The following is a 20,719-nucleotide window of genomic DNA, read 5'->3' as shown; positions in this document are numbered from 1 at the left end:
AATCGTACTTTGCGTTCCATTCAGTCTGGAACGCATACTACTTCCGCCGGACATCCGGCGGAAGTGGCTAATCATCCAATCGGATACGTCCTTGCAACGAGTGGTTGCCATGGTCCCGCTATTATGCATAGTGGTGATGGTCGCGCTAATAGTACGTCACCAATGGCACCTGGTTTTCATGGTAACCCGTCCCCGGGAGTCTGACGTCTGGCGGAACGAGTGGTTGCCATGGTCCCGCTATCCAATGATGGTAGTCGCGCCGAATAGTATATTCGGACGGGACCAGGTTGTCATGGTAACCCGTCGCCGGGAATACGACGTTGTGCGGGTCATTCTATGATGGCTTTGCCCTACTGTTTCCTGTTCTCTGCGTTCCAAAGATTATGGATCGCAGATGGACAGAAAGACCTCCTATGAAATGTAATGTCTCATCTAATAATAAATATACAAATTGGATTTATGCATAAAAAAATCCTTGCAAATTAAAAACAGGTCCTGGGTTTCTCTTTACATTTTCTACATGGAAAAGTACTCATTATGGGGACAATGCATGTATTGTATGCGGAAAACTAGTATTGCATTAATGTCATTCACTCGGAGCTTACATATAGGAGGCTGGTGTCCGATTATCTAAAAATTTAAATATGCTTGAATAAATGTGTATCTTAAGAACAAAACTGGGATTTTTTGATAAAACTTAAATAGGGATTTTAAACGGCATGTGAAGCCCCCAATAATTTTAAAACGAATTTTCTGATATATAAAAATAAAAATAAAAATACACGGGTTCCTCCATGTATCTTAACAAGTACATTATTATGCTCTTATGTTCCCTACTTTTATACGGTTTGCCAAGTTCCTATTGAATATCTATGTTTTTTCTAACATTAGAAATGTGGGCCTGGACAATAGAGTTACAAGAACCATTTTGTTTCAAAGTCCAGGTTGAGACCTGCTGGGTGTAGGGTCCCCATTTCGAAGATACTTTGCATTTCTCTTTTTGCTTTAAAATTATTGGGGGTCTTTCTGTCCATCTGCGATCCATAATCTTTGGAACGCAGAGAACAGGAAACAGTAGGGCAAAGCCATCATAGAATGACCCGCACGACGTCGTATTCCCGGCGACGGGTTACCATGACAACCTGGTCCCGTCCGAATATACTATTCGGTGCGACTACCATCATTGGATAGCGGGACCATGGCAACCACTCGTTCCGCCCGACGTCAGACTCCCGGGGACGGGTTACCATGAAAACCAGGTCCCATTGGTGACGTACTATTAGCGCGACCATCACCACTATGCATAATAGCGGGACCATGGCAACCACTCGTTGCAAGGATGTATCCGATTGGATGATTAGCCACTTCCGCCGGATGTCCGGCGGAAGTAGTATGCGTTCCAGACTGAATGGAACGCAAAGTGCGATTGCACACCTTTTTAACGTTCCTCTCCTTTTATTAACTTGCAGTAGAGAGATATTATATTATCTTATAACTTCCTTTATAGGATCCAATTGTTGAAATGTGATATATATAACAATAAACGGAATAGGACCCGCCCAGGAAGGGGCGTATATTGCACCTTATGCCAGGCATAAATAGAAGGCAGGGCACATTCCACATGCACCTTGAGAAAGACTTATAGTTGAAACGCGTTGGTGGGAGCATGTGACAGATTGGATCACCACAGCAACCGGTCTTTCCAGCCAGAAAGGGGTGAGATTTCCCGGGGTACCATCTTGTCTCACTGTCTGACTGTGATTTAATTTGATCTTGTTATTCTGGTTTTTCCCTGTGGGGATCCGATTTGCTGTTTCATCTTTGGAAGTAATTTTTATCATCGTTTTTATATAATAAATTTTGCACCAATCCTCATACGTCCCCTCGTTTGTATGCTTTATACCGAGCACATCATGAAGCGAGGAGACATTTGAGGACGACAGGAGCAGCAACCTGTAAAGAAACCGCTATATGGAAGAGCAGCATTTGTTGAAGTAAGCCTGAATGTGAGCTACCATTTTAAAGATTGTATGATAATCAGTTCATATGTCCAGAATTTTAAAGAAACCCTTATAAGTTTGTTTACAAGCAATTTCATGTAAGCATACATGTGAGGAACCGATATTACCTTCCGCACTGAGGTGAACCTGTACGGCTATATTATCACCTCCCATAGACACCTTCATACAAGGAATCCGGGAAGAAGTATTAATACAGAATAATACCATAATTTGGATGTTTTTCTGAACTAGAATATACCACTTGTGTTTTTTACATGGTACCATTTGGTCTTGGACACTCATGAGAAATTTATCTGGGAATTCCCTGAACTCTGGACTCTCTTTGAAATATAAGGACATTGCATTGTATCAGCTGTGTATAGGTAATCGCCCTTTTCTCATTTGACTTATTTGCGCCATCAGTTGGTCCCTATCCCAATATTTTGTATTGTGTATGTTCTTCAGGTGTGTGTGGTGACACATCAGGGTATAGGCACCACTAAAGGCAGCAAATAGAGTGCGCAGGTTTTTACCTTAAATTCCATTTTACATAGTTTGTCCATTATTTCAGCTTCCATTGACCTTTTTGAAAGCGGTAGAAGTTATCGATTCTTTTTTTTTATTTATTTTTTCCCCTATTTTTAATTGTCTCCTGCATAGCCCAGTAAAATGTTGCAATGTTAAGTATTGACTTGTGCCTTCTGGGGGTCCACTTCTTCACCAAACCCAGCCAAATCTCATCCTAACCCTCTCTTCCACGTTCTCTATGTACCCCATCTGTGTCACCCATGTCTGTCTACCCCTCCCCTTTAGATTGTAAACTCTCACGAGCAGGGCCCTCTTCCCTCATGTGCTTATCCTTTGTCTTACTTTAATAATCTTCAACTGTACCACATCCAGCAGTCTTCTGCCACCTGATACTTATTCCAGTGTCATCTGCTGATGTAACTATGTTTATTTACCCTGTACTTGTCCTATACTGTCATCAACTGTAAATTGCTGTTTTCCTGTTTGATTATTTATGTACTCTGTAATTGGGCGCTGCGGAACCCTCGTGGCGCCATATAAATAAAGGATAATAATAATAATAATAATATAGGGTGTATAATCCCCAGGTGTATCTCACACATCGCTCAGTACAGATTGCAGGATGTATAATCACCAGGTGTATAACACACATCGCACAGTACAGTATATAGGGTATATAATCCGCCGGTGTATCTCACACATCGCTCAGTACAGATTACAGGATGTATAATCACCAGGTGTATAACACACATCGCACAGTACAGTATATAGGGTTTATAATCCCCAGGTGTATCTCACACATCGCTCAGTACAGATTACAGGATGTATAATCACCAGATGTATAACACACATCGCACAGTACAGTATATAGGGTGTATAATCCCCAGGTGTATCTCACACATCGCTCAGTACAGATTACAGGATGTATAATCACCAGGTGTATAACACACATCACATAGTACAGTATATAGGGTGTATAATCCCCAGGTGTATCTCACACATCGCTCAATACAGATTACAGGATGTATAATCACCAGGTGTATAACACACATCGCACAGTACAGTATATAGGGTGTATAATCCCCAGGTGTATCTCACACATCACACAGTACAGTATATAAGGTGTATAACCCCCAGGTGTATCTCACTCATCGCTCAGTACAGATTACAGGATGTATAAAATCACCAGGTGTATAACACACGTCGCACAGTACAGCATACATACTGGTCACAACAATGCAGCAGATATTGAGCACTGATCAGGATACTAGAAGTGACACAGAGCTGCAAGATACAGCAATGGCCTACTGTACTGTACTATATGTATACTGCTGGTCACCAAAATGCTGCACTGTCCTACTATATACTGCCCACAATAGTGCAGCACAGAGATAGTATACTTGACACAGAGCTGCAAGATACAGCAATGGCCTACTGTACTGTACTATATATGTATACTGCTGGTCACCAAAATGCTGCACTGTCCTACTATATACTGCTCACAATAATGCAGCACAGAGATAGTATACTTGACACAGAGCTGCAAGATACAGCAATGGCCTACTGTACTGTACTATATATGTATACTGCTGGTCACCAAAATGCTGCACTGTCCTACTATATACTGCTCACAATAATGCAGCACAGAGATAGTATACTTGACACAGAGCTGCAAGATACAGCAATGGCCTACTGTACTGTACTATATATGTATACTGCTGGACACCAAAATGCTGCACTGTCCTACTATATATTGCTCACAATAATGCAGCACAGAGATAGTATACTTGACACAGAGCTGCAAGATACAGCAATGGCCTACTGTACTGTACTACTATAATGATATACTGGTGGTCCCCAGTCCCCACAATGCAGCACACTGAGCACAGATATTTGCAGCACACTGAGCACAGATATGGAGCGTTTTCAGGCAGAGAACTTAGATATTTTCAGCACACTGAGCACAGATATTTGCAGCACACTGAGCACAGATTACGGAGCTTTTCGGGGAGAGAATGCAGCCACGTCCTCTCCGTTCAATCTCCAATGCACAAGTGAAAATGGCGGCAACGTGCGACTCTTTATATAGAATACGAATCTCGCAAGAATCCGACAGCGGGATGGTAACGTTCAGGCGCGTTCGGGTTAACCGAGCAAGGCGGGAAGATCCAAGGTTGCCTCGGAACCGTGTAAAATAGGTGAAGTTCGGGGGGATTCGGATCTCGGAGAACCGAACCCGCTCATCTCTATTATATACTATTGCTATTGTCATGATTTGAGCCTCTGGACAAGAGGAGTGGGGTTTCCGAGCAACCCGAAACCCCCGCTGCGTTTGCCTATGCATAGGGAGTCTTTCACAGTATGCTATAATGTGGATAGAGGGTATTGTACTGCATAATGTGTGCTGGCAGCCCTAAATGTGACATCCTGTAACATGAACTAGGGCACTACTATGGTTCAGAAAATGAACTAGGCAGGGCCGGCTCCAGGCGCGTTCGACTAGAGCGGCCGCGTGGGGCACCACCCTTAATGGGCGCCGCGCACTGGCGCCGCCATCTTTGTGCCTGGAGCCAGCCTGCAGTGCTCCCTGGCCTAAACTTAAACTGTTGTGTATGCGGCTGTGCGCCGCCGGCGTCTGACGTTAGACGCCGGCGCCGGGCAGCCGCGCACACAAGAGTTTTAGAAGAGCTGCCCGCGTCCTCAGCGGCACTCCCCCTCCCGCCGCGCAGGTATCATGAAGCACTATATTGATCGGGCTCTGTGTGGGGGCACTGTGGGGGCATATCTTTCACTGTGGGGGCAATTATGTATCTGGAAATGTGGGGGCATGTCTGCACTGTGGGGGTATATCTTTCACTGTGGGGGCGTTTATGTATTTGGCACTGTGGGGGCATATCTGGCACTGTGGGGGCATTTATATATCTGGCACTGTGGGGGCATTTATGTATCAGGCACTGTGGGGGCATATCTGGCACTGTGGGGGCATTTATGTATCAGGCACTGTGGGGGCATTTATGTATCAGGCACTGTGGGGGCATTTATGTATCTGGCATTGTGGGGGCATTTATGTATCTGGCGCTGTGGGGGTATATCTGCACTGTGAGGGCATTAATGTATCTGGCACTGTGGGGGCATATCTGCACTGTGGGGGCATTTATGTATCTGGCACTGTGGGGGCATATCTGCACTGTGGGGGCATTTATGTATCTGGCACTGTGGGGGCATTTTATGTATCTGGCACTGTGGGGGCATATTGGCACTGTGGGGGCATTTATGTATCTGGAACTGTGGGGGCATTTATGTATCTGGCACTGTGGGGGCATATATGCACTGTGGGGGCATTTTATGCATCTGGCACTGTGGGGGCATTTATGTATCTGGAACTGTGGGGGCATTTATGTATCTGGAACTGTGGGGGCATATCTGCACTGCGGGGGCATTTTATGCATCTGGCACTGTGGGGGCATTTATGTATCTGGAACTGTGGGGGCATTTATGTATCTGGAACTGTGGGGGCATATCTGCACTGCGGGGGCATTTTATGTATCTGGCACTGTGGGGGCATATCTGCACTGTGGGGGCATTTATGTATCTGGCACTATGGGGGCATATCTGCACTGTGGGGGCATATCTGCATTTATGTATGGCACTGTGGGGGCATATCTGCACTGTGGGGGCATTTATGTGTCTGGCACTGTGGGGGCGTTTATGTATCTGGCACTGTGGGGGCATTTATGTATCTGACACTGTAGGGGCATTTATGTATCTGGCACTGTGGGGGCATATCTGCACTGTGGGGGCATTTATGTATCTGACACTGTAGGGGCATTTATGTATCTGGAACTGTGGGGACATATCTGGCACTGTGACCATTTATGTATCTGGCACTGCTGGGGGGCATGTCATGTGTAGCTGGCACGGCTGGGGAGCATATCATGTAGTGTTCCCGCTAGGCGTCTGTGGCTAGGCAATGTGTCTCAGTGCTCTGCCTGGCGCAAAGTGTCTAACGTGCTCTGCCTGGCGCAGTGTGTATAGGAGGTTCTACCTGGTGCAATCTGTATTAGCTGCACTACTGTGTGGTGTAATGCGAATTGCCACTATTATGTGGCCACACCCCTTCTCCACGAAGCAACGCCCCTAATTTTTTGCTTCGGCGCGCACTGTCCATGCTTTGGCATGTAGGTAGGGGAGCACCAAGCATTACAGTATGTACATCATTTTGCCATCCTAACTTAAAAATGTGCCCTCCTTGTGATCAGCACCCTGCCCTAAAAAGTGAACACTGTCATGTGTAGCTGGCACTGCTGGGGGGCACATTGTGTGTAGCTGGCACTGCTGAGGGGCATGTCATGTGTAGCTGGCACTGCTGGGGGGCATGTCATGTGTAGCTGGCACTGCTGCGGGGCATGTCATGTGTAGCTGGCACTGCTGGGGGGCATGTCATGTGTAGCTGGCACTATACTGGAGACATTGTGTGTAAGGAACACTACTGTGGCTATTATGTGTAAGGCTGCTAATTGTGTGCGTAGAGGGGGTGTGAAAATATATTTATAGTTTGATTATATGAAGTCATGACCACGCCCACTTTCCAGGAGGCCACACCCACTTTTCAAGGAGCGCGCACCTGCTGCGCGCGCATAGGGGTGGGGGGGGGGGGGGGCTCTTAAATCTTCTCGCTCAGGGTGCTAGTAGGCCTGGAGCCGGCCCTGGAACTAGGGCACTACTATGGGGCATAACATTAATAGCTGCTACAGAGAGGTGTCTCTCTAGAAGCATTGGGACAGGGTCCCCTTCAAAATGTTGCTATTAGGCCCGCAAAGTTCTGGTTACGCCCCTGCTCTTGTCCTTGAATTCAGCAATGAACATTGGGCCTGATTCATGTTTGTAAGTAAAGCATACCTCCCAACTGTCCCGATTTTCGCGGGACAGTCCCGTTTTTTGTGGACTGTCCCACCCGCGGGCCGCAGTGTCCCGCGGTGGGGGGGGGGGACAGTTAGGAGGCTCTGTCTCTCGCTGCCCTGCTTAGCAGATCAGCGGTGAATAGATGCTGTGCGCATGCACACAGCATCTATTCACTGGAGTCAGAGGGAGAGGGGGCATGCCAGCGGCTCACAGAGCGCTGGGCATACCCCCTCAGTGATGAAAACAGGGGCGTTTTCATCGGCCACGCCCCCTTTTCGGGAGCGCACGCAGCTTCGCCCCGCGTGTGTCCCTCTTCCAAAGACGACAAAGTTGGGAGGTATGAGTAAAGCAAAAAAGCAAATAACTGTGTATAGACCAAACCATGGGCCTAATTCAGACCTGATCGCAGCAGCAACATTTTTCTCTAATGGGCAAAGTTGGAGACATTTCTGCGAGGTTTAAGGAAAAAGGGGGTAATTCCAAGTTGATCGCAGCAGGATTTTTGTTAGCAGTTAGGCAAAACCATGGGGGTCATTCTGAGTTGTTCGCTCGCAAGCTGCTTTTAGCAGCTTTGCACACGCTAAGCCGCCGCCTACTGGGAGTGAATCTTAGCTTATTAAGAAAGATTAGCAGAATTGCGAATAGACACTTCTTAGCAGTTTCTGAGTAGCACCAGACTTACTCGGCATCTGCGATCAGTTCAGTGCTTGTCGTTCCTGGTTTGACGTCACAAACACACCCAGCGTTCGCCCAGACACTCCTCCGTTTCTCCAGCCACTCCCGCGTTTTTCCCAGAAACTGTAGCGTTTTTTCACACACTCCCATAAAACGGCCAGTTTCCGCCCAGAAACACCCACTTCCTGTCGATCACATTACGATCACCAGAACGAAGAAAAAACCTTGTAATGCCGTGAGTAAAATACCTAACTGCATAGCAAATTTACTTGGCGCAGTCGCACTGCGGACATTGCGCATGCGCAACTAATCGCTCCGTTGCGTGAAAAAAATACAGAGCGAACAACTCGGAATGACCCCCCATGTGCAGTGCAGGGGGGACAGATATAACATGTGCAGAGAGAGTTAGATTTGGGTGGGGTGTGTTCAAACTGAAATCTAAATTGCAGTGTAAAAATAAAGCAGCCAGTATTTACCCTGCACAGAAATAAAATATATCCCACCCAAATCTAACTCTCTCTGCACATGTTATATCTGCCCCCCCTGCAGTGCACATGGTTTTGCCCAACTGCTAACAAAGTTCCTGCTGCGATCAACTCAGAATTACCCCCCATAGTCTCTCACACTGATGTATGACGGAGGAGCACCTTGATCCTAATATTGCAAAAGGGATAAAACATGAAGGACGTATCTTGTTAAATATATAACCTGCTGTGTTTTTTCCTGTATAATATTTAGATCAGTAATGCACTACCTTTTATATAATGATGTAAAATAGTGATTGCATTTATTGCTTAAACATGACTGATTCTGATTTATAATGCATACTTGCCTACCTGACCCTCTCCATGAGGGAGAAAATGCTCTGTTCCTGGACTTTCCTGGTAATGTATGATTGCCATCACCTGTGGTGAGCTAGTTAATGGATAAGAAAGGTGTTTCACCACAGGTGATGGCAATCATACATTACCAGGAAAGTCCATGAACAGAGCATTTTCTCCCTCATGGAGAGGGTCAGGTAGGCAAGTATGTTATAATGTAATGCTGTATACGGATAAAGAAAAGATGATCTCTTGTACCATTGTATCTAGGACTGTGTGAGGGAACCGCACAATTGCACTGTCGGAGTCACAATAAATGAGTGTGACAGATGAGCCCCGCATGCCATTAGCAGTAGCACCAGCCGCACTGCAGGACTCTCCAGATATCTGTCTGGGTGATGTGACAAGACCAATGTTTCCAACTTCATAAGTAGGACAGTGATTCCAGCGAGAGAGATATTTTTATATAATGGGTCAGTTTTCTAGTTCATAAAGTATTATGTATATAAATATGCACATTGCTCTGCAACTGTGCGTTCCTTCTGAGATCAACATGTGAAACTGAACTCAATATCGCCTAAGAAACGGGGTCAGGCAATCTGTTAATCACACCACGAGCCGCAGTGGTATTTAGAAGAGTCTACTGTTGTAGTGTGTGTAGCTGGAAATGTGTATAATATCACTGGGCCGGATGTATTAGGAGTGCATATAGGAGTCTGCACTAGTCACACCCACATTAGTTGTAACCAATCAGAGCGATATCCTTTCACTTTGCATACAGCTGTTATTTATAACCCCACACACAGGATATAAACTAGAACTTTGGGGCCATATAGCAACATTCTAAAGGAGTGACTTTACACCACCTGAAATATCCCGGGATTTTGCACGGGAGCGCGCAAAATCCTGGGACTGCAGGTGGTGTAAAAGGGTCACCCCGGGTCCACTTTCCCGGGAATCCAACCCGGCACATACGCAGGGTTGGACACAGGTAAGACCCGGGAAGGAGGCGGTGTAAATGGGTAATCCGGGTCAGCCGACCCGGCACCCATTTACAGCATGGCAAACCTCCCATACCGCAGTGTCGGTTGGGAGGCTGGGGGTCACGGCGCACGCTGTCTATGCAGACAGCGTGTGCCGTGATGGTTGCCATGCTGCGGCTGGAGACATGGCACATGCTGTCTTATGCAGACAGCAGCACCATGTCTGGTGCCTGGAAGCGCCGGAGGCTGGGGGCAGCACAGCAGCTTCCAGATTGCTGTGCTTGCCCCCGGCGAGACGCTCCGGAGTCCCGATCTGCAGTGTGGGCCGGCGCTTAGAGATGACATCATCTCTAAGCGCTGGCCCACAAGACACTGCACCCGGGTGCAGTGTAAACGGTGCCGATCCGGGAATATCCCGGATCGGCACTGCAGTGAAATGGGGGGAGTCCTGGGTCTGACCCAGCTTGGTACCGTGTTCCAAATCCTGGGTCATTTCCGGGATTTTGGTGTAAAAGGGGTAAGGCTTTCTTCCATCCCCTCACTTACCTTACCGGGACAACAGCCACCTCCTCTTCTCCCACTGAGCCCCACTCTGCACTACCATTCCTGGTCAGATAAGAAGGCAACACAAGTTCCCTTTAAGAAGAATGTAATTTAGGAAATTCAGAATGCCGGTTCATACACACAGCACTCTGAAGTCCCTTGCGGTGTTGACGGTCACTCTGCAAGCAGCTCATTAAGTGCCATGTTGAACTTGACACCACAGACAGCAGGGAGCCACAAATCAGCTAAGGTGGTAAGTGTATGGGACCTGACCGTTGCTATCCCTGCCCCACCAGTAGTTTCACCACTGACCACTTCCATTGAGCTCTTTTTAAGTTGGGATGTTGCCCATAGCAACCTATCAGGTTATAGTTATTATCTAATAGAACCATACTTGCCTACCTGACCCTCTCCATGAGGGAGAAAATGCTCTGTTCCTGGACTTTCCTGGTAATGTATGAATGCCATCACCTGTGGTGAAACACCTTTCTTATCAATTACCTAGCTCACCACAGGTGATGGCAATCATACATTACCAGGAAAGTCCAGGAACAGAGCATTTTCTCCCTCATGGAGAGGGTCAGGTAGGCAAGTATGTATAGAACACAGGTTCTCAAACTCGGTCCTCAGGACCCCACACGGTGCATGTTTTGCAGGTCTCCTCACAGAATCAAAAGGGACATAATTAACTCTACCTGTAGACCTTTTAAAATGTGTCAGTAATTAATTAATACACCTGTGCACCTGCTGGGTTACCTGCAAAACATGCACTGTGTGGGGTCCTGAGGACCGAGTTTGAGAACCTATGTTCTAGAATATGCTAGATAAATGGGAAGTAGAATCTGATTGGTTGCTATGGACAACATCCCATCTTAGATAGAACTCCCGTCTTAGTAAATTTACCCCAGTGAGTCTGGTTCTGAGGTAGGAGTAAAATAAAGAAAAGAAAAAAGAGCGAGTAACTTTGCACCTGTACAAACCATGAGGGTCATTCAGATCTGATCGTAGATGTGCCATATTTAGCACATCTACGATCAGTTACTCAGACATGCAGGGGGACGCCTGGCACAGGGCTAGTCCGCCCCACATGTGAGGCCCAATGCTTTTAGCATCTCACTGGGCCTCCACGCTGTGCATACGCACTCCCCAAAGGGCTGCAGACTGCGATCACTCCCGCTGCAGCGTTCCAGTCTGAATTAGGCCACTAGTTGCAAAGCAAAGGATGCAAATACATTTAAGTTTTCTCTTACGTCCTAGAGGATGCTGGGGACTCCGTAAGGACCATGGGGTATAGACAGCTCCGCAGGAGACATGGGCACTATAAAGAACTTTAGAATGGGTGTGCACTGGCTCCTCCCTCTATGCCCCTCTTCCAGACCTCAGTTAGATCCTGTGCCCAGAGGAGACTGGGTGCATTACAGGGGAGCTCTCCTGAGTTTCTCTGATAAAGAATTTTGATAGGTTTTTTATTTTCAGGGAGCACTGCTGGGAACAGACTCCCTGCATCATGGGACTGAGGAGAGAGAAGGAGACCTACTTAAGTGATAGGCTCTGCTTCTTAGGCTAATGGACACCATTAGCTCCAGAGGGAGTCAGAACGCAGGTCTCCCCTCGCTGTTCGTCCCGGAACCGTGCCGCCGTCCTCCTCGCAGAGCCGGAAGATAGAAGCCGGGTGAGTATAAGAAGAAAAGAAGACTTCAAGGCGGCAGAAGACTTCAGATCTTCACTGAGGTACCGCTGCGCGCCACTGCTCCCACACACTACACACACTAGCGGGCACTGATGGGTGCAGGGCGCAGGGGGGGCGCCCTGGGCAGCAATAAAACCTCTATATCTGGCATTATTAGGTTGGACACTGCAGAGGCAGTATTTCTTTGAACCCCCCACCAGTTTTGAGATACTTTGAGCGGGACCGAAGCCCGCCGTTGGAGGGGGCGGAGCTTGGTCCCTCAGCACTAACCAGCGCCATTTTCTCCACAGAGATCTGCAGAGAAGCTGGCTCCCCGGTCTCTCCCCTGCTGAACACGGTGACACAGGGCTGAAAATAGGAGGGGGGGCACTTGTAAGGCGCAGTGAGTGTATTAACACAGTAATTAATATAAAAGCGCTATTATCTGGGAGTTTAATTTCCAGTGTCAGTTGGCGCTGGGTGTGTGCTGGCATACTCTCTCTCTCTGACTCTCCAAATGGCCTTATTGGGAAACTGTCTCCTTATAACTATATCACTGTGTGTGTGGGGCATGTCTGATGCGGAAGGCTCAGCTAAGGAGGAGGTGGAGCAGATGATTGTGGTGTCTCCGTCGGCAACGCCGACTCATGATTGGATGGACATGTGGAATGTTTTAAATGCAAATGTGACCTTATTACTAGAGATGAGCGGGTTCGGTTCCTCTGAATCCGAACCCGCCCGAACTTCAGGTTTTTTACACGGGTCCGAGCAGGCTCAGATCTTCCCGCCTTGCTCGGCTAACCCGAGCGCGCCCGAACGTCATCATCACGCTGTCGGATTCTCGCGAGGCTCGGATTCTATCGCGAGACTCGGATTCTATATAAGGAGCCGCGCGTCGCCGCCATTTTCACACGTGCATTGAGAGTCATAGGGAGAGGACGTGGCTGGCGTCCTCTCCGTTTAGAGAAGAGAGAGACACAGTATTTTGGGGAGCATTATTAATTTATTAGGAGGAGTACTACTATACTGTATACTACTATACTACTTGCTGAAGTGATATTTATACTAGAGATGAGCGGGTTCGGTTTCTTTGAATCCGAACCCGCCAGAACTTCATGTTTTTTTTCACGGGTCCGAGCGACTCGGATCTTCCCGCCTTGCTCGGTTAACCCGAGCGCGCCCGAACGTCATCATGACGCTGTCGGATTCTCGCGAGACTCGGATTCTATATAAGGAGCCGCGCGTCGCCGCCATTTTCACACGTGCATTGAGATTGATAGGGAGAGGACGTGGCTGGCGTCCTCTCCATTAGAATAGATTAGAAGAGAGAGAGAGAGAGAGAGATTGTGCAGACAGAGTTTACCACAGTGACCAGTGCAGTTGTTGTTAAGTTAACTTTTATTTAATATATCCGTTCTCTGCTATATCCGTTCTCTGCCTGAAAAAAACGATACACAGCAGTCACACAGTGTGACTCAGTCTGTGTGCACTCAGCTCAGCCCAGTGTGCTGCACATCAATGTATAAAAGCTTATAATAATTGTGGGGGAGACTGGGGAGCACTGCAGGTTGTTATAGCAGGAGCCAGGAGTACATAATATTATATTAATTTAAAATTAAACAGTGCACACTTTTGCTGCAGGAGTGCCACTGCCAGTGTGACTAGTGGTGACCAGTGCCTGACCACCAGTATAGTAGTATATTGTTGTATACTATCTCTTTATCAACCAGTCTATATTAGCAGCAGACACAGTACAGTGCGGTAGTTCACGGCTGTGGCTACCTCTGTGTCGGCAGTCGGCACTCGGCAGGCAGTCCGTCCATCCATAATTGTATAATTATATACCACCTAACCGTGGTATTTTTTTTTCTTTCTTTATACCGTCGTCATAGTCATACTAGTTGTTACGAGTATACTACTATCTCTTTATCAACCAGTGTACAGTGCGGTAGTTCACGGCTGTGGCTACCTCTGTGTCGGAACTCGGCAGGCAGTCCGTCCATCCATAATTGTATTATTATAATATATACCACCTAACCGTGTTTTTTTTTTCATTCTTTATACCGTCATAGTCAGTCATACTAGTTGTTACGAGTATACTACTATCTCTTTATCAACCAGTGTACAGTGCGGTAGTTCACGGCTGTGGCTACCTCTGTGTCGGCAGTCGGCAGGCAGTCCGTCCATCCATAATTGTATTATAATATATACCACCTAACCGTGGTTTTTTTTTCATTCTTTATACCGTCATAGTGTCATACTAGTTGTTACGAGTATACTACTATCTCTTTATCAACCAGTGTACAGTGCGGTAGTTCACGGCTGTGGCTACCTCTGTGTCGGAACTCGGCAGGCAGTCCGTCCATCCATAATTGTATTATTATAATATATACCACCTAACCGTGGTTTTTTTTTCATTCTTTATACCGTCATAGTCAGTCATACTAGTTGTTACGAGTATACTACTATCTCTTTATCAACCAGTGTACAGTGCGGTAGTTCACGGCTGTGGCTACCTCTGTGTCGGAACTCGGCAGGCAGTCCGTCCATCCATAATTGTATTATAATATATACCACCTAACCGTGGTTTTTTTTTCGTTCTTTATACCGTCGTCATACTAGTTGTTACGAGTATACTACTATCTCTTTATCAACCAGTGTACAGTGCGGTAGTTCACGGCTGTGGCTACCTCTGTGTCGGAACTCGGCAGGCAGTCCGTCCATCCATAATTGTATTATAATATATACCACCTAACCGTGGTTTTTTTTCCGTTCTTTATACCGTCGTCATACTAGTTGTTACGAGTATACTACTATCTCTTTATCAACCAGTGTACAGTGCGGTAGTTCACGGCTGTGGCTACCTCTGTGTCGGCACTCGGCAGGCAGTCCGTCCAACCATAATTGTATTATATACCACCTAACCGTGGTTTTTTTTTCATTCTTTATACCGTCGTCATACTAGTTGTTACGAGTATACTACTATCTCTTTATCAACCAGTGTACAGTGCGGTAGTTCACGGCTGTGGCTACCTCTGTGTCGGCACTCGGCAGGCAGTCCGTCCAACCATAATTGTATTATATACCACCTAACCGTGGTTTTTTTTTCATTCTTTATACCGTCGTCATACTAGTTGTTACGAGTATACTACTATCTCTTTATCAACCAGTGTACAGTGCGGTAGTTCACGGCTGTGGCTACCTCTGTGTCGGCACTCGGCAGCCCGTCCATAATTGTATATACCAGTGACCTAACCGTGGTTTTTTTTTCTTTCTTTATACATACATACTAGTTACGAGTATACTATCTCTTTATCAACCAGTCTATATATTAGCAGCAGACACAGTACAGTGCGGTAGTTCACGGCTGTGGCTACCTCTGTGTCGGCACTCGGCAGCCCGTCCATAATTGTATATACCACCTAACCGTGGTTTTTTTTTCTTTCTTTATGCATACATACTGCAGTGCCACTCCTAGATGGGCCCGGTGTTTGTGTCGGCCACTAGGGTCGCTAATCTTACTCACACAGTCAGCTACCTCATTGCGCCTCTTTTTTTCTTTGCGTCATGTGCTGTTTGGGGAGGGTTTTTTGGAAGGGCCATCCTGCGTGACACTGCAGTGCCACTCCTAGATGGGCCCGGTGTTTGTGTCGGCCACTAGGGTCGCTAATCTTACTCACACAGCTACCTCATTGCGCCTCTTTTTTTCTTTGCGTCATGTGCTGTTTGGGGAGGGTTTTTTGGAAGGGACATCCTGCGTGACACTGCAGTGCCACTCCTAGATGGGCCCGGTGTTTGTGTCGGCCACTAGGGTCGCTTATCTTACTCACACAGCGACCTCGGTGCAAATTTTAGGACTAAAAATAATATTGTGAGGTGTGAGGTATTCAGAATAGACTGAAAATGAGTGTAAATTATGGTTTTTGAGGTTAATAATACTTTGGGATCAAAATGACCCCCAAATTCTATGATTTAAGCTGTTTTTTAGTGTTTTTGGAAAAAAACACCCGAATCCAAAACACACCCGAATCCGACAAAAATAATTCGGTGAGGTTTTGCCAAAACGCGTTCGAACCCAAAACACGGCCGCGGAACCGAACCCAAAACCAAAACACAAAACCCGAAAAATTTCAGGCGCTCATCTCTAATTTATACTAGATTAGATAATAGATAGTGTGACTGTAAGTGTATTATCTGACTTGTGGGGGAGACACTGACAGTGGGGAGCAGTTAGAGTCTGAGAGCAGGACTCAGGAGTACATATAACGTACAGTGCACACTTTTGCTGCCAGAGTCAGTGCCACACTGCCATTGTTGTGATCACACTGACCACCAGTATAATAATATATTTAGTGATTGTCTGCTTAGGCCTCGGAGTACTAGTTGCAAGTTGCAACGTGACCTGAAGTGACCACCAGTTTAATAATCAATCACCACCAGTTTAATATATATATATATATATATATATATAATTGTATATAATATATATATATATATAATATTGTATACCACCTACCCGTGGTTTTTTTTTTTTTTCATTCTTCTTTATACATACTACTATAGTAGCTTACTGTAGCAGTCTGCGGTGCTGTGCTGACCTGACAGTGTCCAGCAGGTCCGTCATCAGTCATTACATAATAAATATATATAGTACCTGTCCGGCTGCAGTACTAGTGATATTATATTGATTTCATCTCATTATCAATAATTTATCATCCAGTCTAGACTCTATATTATCAGCAGACACAGTACGTTAGTCCACGGCTGTAGCTACCTCTGTGTCGGCACTCGGCAGTCCATCCATAATTGTATACCACCTACCCGTGTTTTTTTTTTTTTCTTTCTTCTTTGTACATACTACTATAGTATAGTAGCTTACTGTTGCAGTCTGCGGTGCTGCTGAGCTGACAGTGTCCAGCAGGTCCGTCATCAGTCATCATTACCTAATAAATATATTATCTACCTGTCCGGCTGCAGTACTAGTGATATTATATATACATACATATTTATATATTGATTTCATCTCATTATCATCCAGTCTATATTAGCAGCAGACACAGTACGGTAGTCCACGGCTGTAGCTACCTCTGTGTCGGCACTCGGCAGTCCATCCATAATTGTATACCACCTACCCGTGGTTTTTTTTTTTCTTTCTTCTTTGTACATACTACTATAGAGTATAGTAGCTTACTGTAGCAGTCTGCGGTGCTGCTGAGCTGACAGTGTCCAGCAGGTCCGTCATCAGTCATCATTACCTAATAAATATATTATCTACCTGTCCGGCTGCAGTACTAGTGATATTATATATACATACATATATATATTGATTTCATCTCATTATCAATCATCCAGTCTATATTAGCAGCAGACACAGTACGTTAGTCCACGGCTGTAGCTACCTCTGTGTCGGCACTCGGCAGTCCATCCATAATTGTATACCACCTACCCGTGGTTTTTTTTCTTTCTTTATTCTTTGTACATACTACTATAGTATAGTAGCTTACTGTAGCAGTCTGCGGTGCTGCTGAGCTGACAGTGTCCAGCAGGTCCGTCATCAGTCATCATTACCTAATAAATATATTATCTACCTGTCCGGCTGCAGTACTAGTGATATTATATATACATACATATATATATTGATTTCATATCATTATCATCCAGTCTATATTAGCAGCAGACACAGTACGTTAGTCCACGGCTGTAGCTACCTCTGTGTCGGCACTCGGCAGTCCATCCATAATTGTATACCACCTACCCGTGTTTTTTTTTTTTTTCTTTCTTCTTTGTACATACTACTATAGTATAGTAGCTTACTGTAGCAGTCTGCGGTGCTGCTGAGCTGACAGTGTCCAGCAGGTCCGTCATCAGTCATCATTACCTAATAAATATATTATCTACCTGTCCGGCTGCAGTACTAGTGATATTATATATACATACATATATATATATTGATTTCATCTCATTATCAATCATCCAGTCTATATTAGCAGCAGACACAGTACGTTAGTCCACGGCTGTAGCTACCTCTGTGTCGGCACTCGGCAGTCCATCCATAAGTATACTAGTATCCATCCATCTCCATTGTTTACCTGAGGTGCCTTTTAGTTGTGCCTATTAAAATATGGAGAACAAAAATGTTGAGGTTCCAAAATTAGGGAAAGATCAAGATCCACTTCCACCTCGTGCTGAAGCTGCTGCCACTAGTCATGGCCGAGACGATGAAATGCCAGCAACGTCGTCTGCCAAGGCCGATGCCCAATGTCATAGTACAGAGCATGTCAAATCCAAAACACCAAATATCAGTAAAAAAAGGACTCCAAAACCTAAAATAAAATTGTCGGAGGAGAAGCGTAAACTTGCCAATATGCCATTTACCACACGGAGTGGCAAGGAACGGCTGAGGCCCTGGCCTATGTTCATGTCTAGTGGTTCAGCTTCACATGAGGATGGAAGCACTCAGCCTCTCGCTAGAAAAATGAAAAGACTCAAGCTGGCAAAAGCAGTAGCACCGCAAAGAACTGTGCGTTTTTCGAAATCCCAAATCCACAAGGAGAGTCCGACTACAATTGTGTCGGTTGCGATGCCTGACCTTCCCAACACTGGACGTGAAGAGCATGCGCCTTCCACCATTTGCACGCCCCCTGCAAGTGCTGGAAGGAGCACCCGCAGTCCAGTTCCTGATAGTCAGATTGAAGATGTCAGTGTTGAAGTACACCAGGATGAGGAGGATATGGGTGTTGCTGGCGCTGGGGAGGAAATTGACCAGGAGGATTCTGATGGTGAGGTGGTTTGTTTAAGTCAGGCACCCGGGGAGACACCTGTTGTCCGTGGGAGGAATATGGCCACTGACATGCCTGGTGAAAATACCCAAAAAATCAGCTCTTCGGTGTGGAAGTATTTCAACAGAAATGCGGACAACAGGTGTCAAGCCGTGTGTTGCCTTTGTCAAGCTGTAATAAGTAGGGGTAGGGACGTTAACCACCTCGGAACATCCTCCCTTATACGTCACCTGCAGCGCATTCATAATAAGTCAGTGACAAGTTCAAAAACTTTGGGTGACAGCGGAAGCAGTCCACTGACCAGTAAATCCCTTCCTCTTGTAACCAAGCTCACGCAAACCACCCCACCAACTCCCTCAGTGTCAATTTCCTCCTTCCCCAGGAATGCCAATAGTCCTGCAGGCCATGTCACTGGCAATTCTGACGATTCCTCTCCTGCCTGGGATTCCTCCGATGCATCCTTGCGTGTAACGCCTACTGCTGCTGGCGCTGCTGTTGTTGCTGCTGGGAGTCGATGGTCATCCCAGAGGGGAAGTCGTAAGACCACTTTTACTACTTCCACCAAGCAATTGACTGTCCAACAGTCCTTTGCGAGGAAGATGAAATATCACAGCAGTCATCCTACTGCAAAGCGGATAACTGAGGCCTTGGCATCCTGGGTGGTGAGAAACGTGGTTCCGGTATCCATCATTACTGCAGAGCCAACTAGAGACTTGTTGGAGGTACTGTGTCCCCGGTACCAAATACCATCTAGGTTCCATTTCTCTAGGCAGGCGATACCGAAAATGTACACAGACGTCAGAAAAAGAGTCACCAGTGTCCTAAAAAATGCAGCTGTAAGTACCCAATGTCCACTTAACCACGGACATGTGGACAAGTGGAGCAGGGCAGGGTCAGGACTATATGACTGTGACAGCCCACTGGGTAGATGTATGGACTCCCGCCGCAAGAACAGCAGCGGCGGCACCAGTAGCAGCATTTTGCAAACGCCAACTCTTTCCTAGGCAGGCTACGCTTTGTATCACCGGTTTCCAGAATACGCACACAGCTGAAAACCTCTTACGGCAACTGAGGAAGATCATCGCGGAATGGCTTACCCCAATTGGACTCTCCTGTGGATTTGTGGCATCGGACAACGCCAGCAATATTGTGTGTGCATTAAATATGGGCAAATTCCAGCACGTCCCATGTTTTGCACATACCTTGAATTTGGTGGTGCAGAATTATTTAAAAAACGACAGGGGCGTGCAAGAGATGCTGTCGGTGGCCAGAAGAATTGCAGGACACTTTCGGCGTACAGGCACCACGTACAGAAGACTGGAGCACCACCAAAAACTACTGAACCTGCCCTGCCATCATCTGAAGCAAGAAGTGGTAACGAGGTGGAATTCAACCCTCTATATGCTTCAGAGGTTGGAGGAGCAGCAAAAGGCCATTCAAGCCTATACAATTGAGCACGATATAGGAGGTGGAATGCACCTGTCTCAAGCGCAGTGGAGAATGATTTCAACGTTGTGCAAGGTTCTGATGCCCTTTGAACTTGCCACACGTGAAGTCAGTTCAGACACTGCCAGCCTGAGTCAGGTCCTTCCCCTCATCAGGCTTTTGCAGAAGAAGCTGGAGACATTGAAGGAGGAGCTAACACGGAGCGATTCCGCTAGCCATGTGGGACTTGTGGATGGAGCCCTTAATTCGCTTAACAAGGATTCACGGGTGGTCAATCTGTTGAAATCAGAGCACTACATTTTGGCCACCGTGCTCGATCCTAGATTTAAAGCCTACCTTGGATCTCTCTTTCCGGCAGACACAAGTCTGCTGG

This window comes from Pseudophryne corroboree, chromosome 5, assembly GCF_028390025.1.
Source record: "Pseudophryne corroboree isolate aPseCor3 chromosome 5, aPseCor3.hap2, whole genome shotgun sequence".
NCBI classification, from domain to species: domain Eukaryota; kingdom Metazoa; phylum Chordata; class Amphibia; order Anura; family Myobatrachidae; genus Pseudophryne; species Pseudophryne corroboree.
This window is presented reverse-complemented; position numbering follows the sequence as displayed.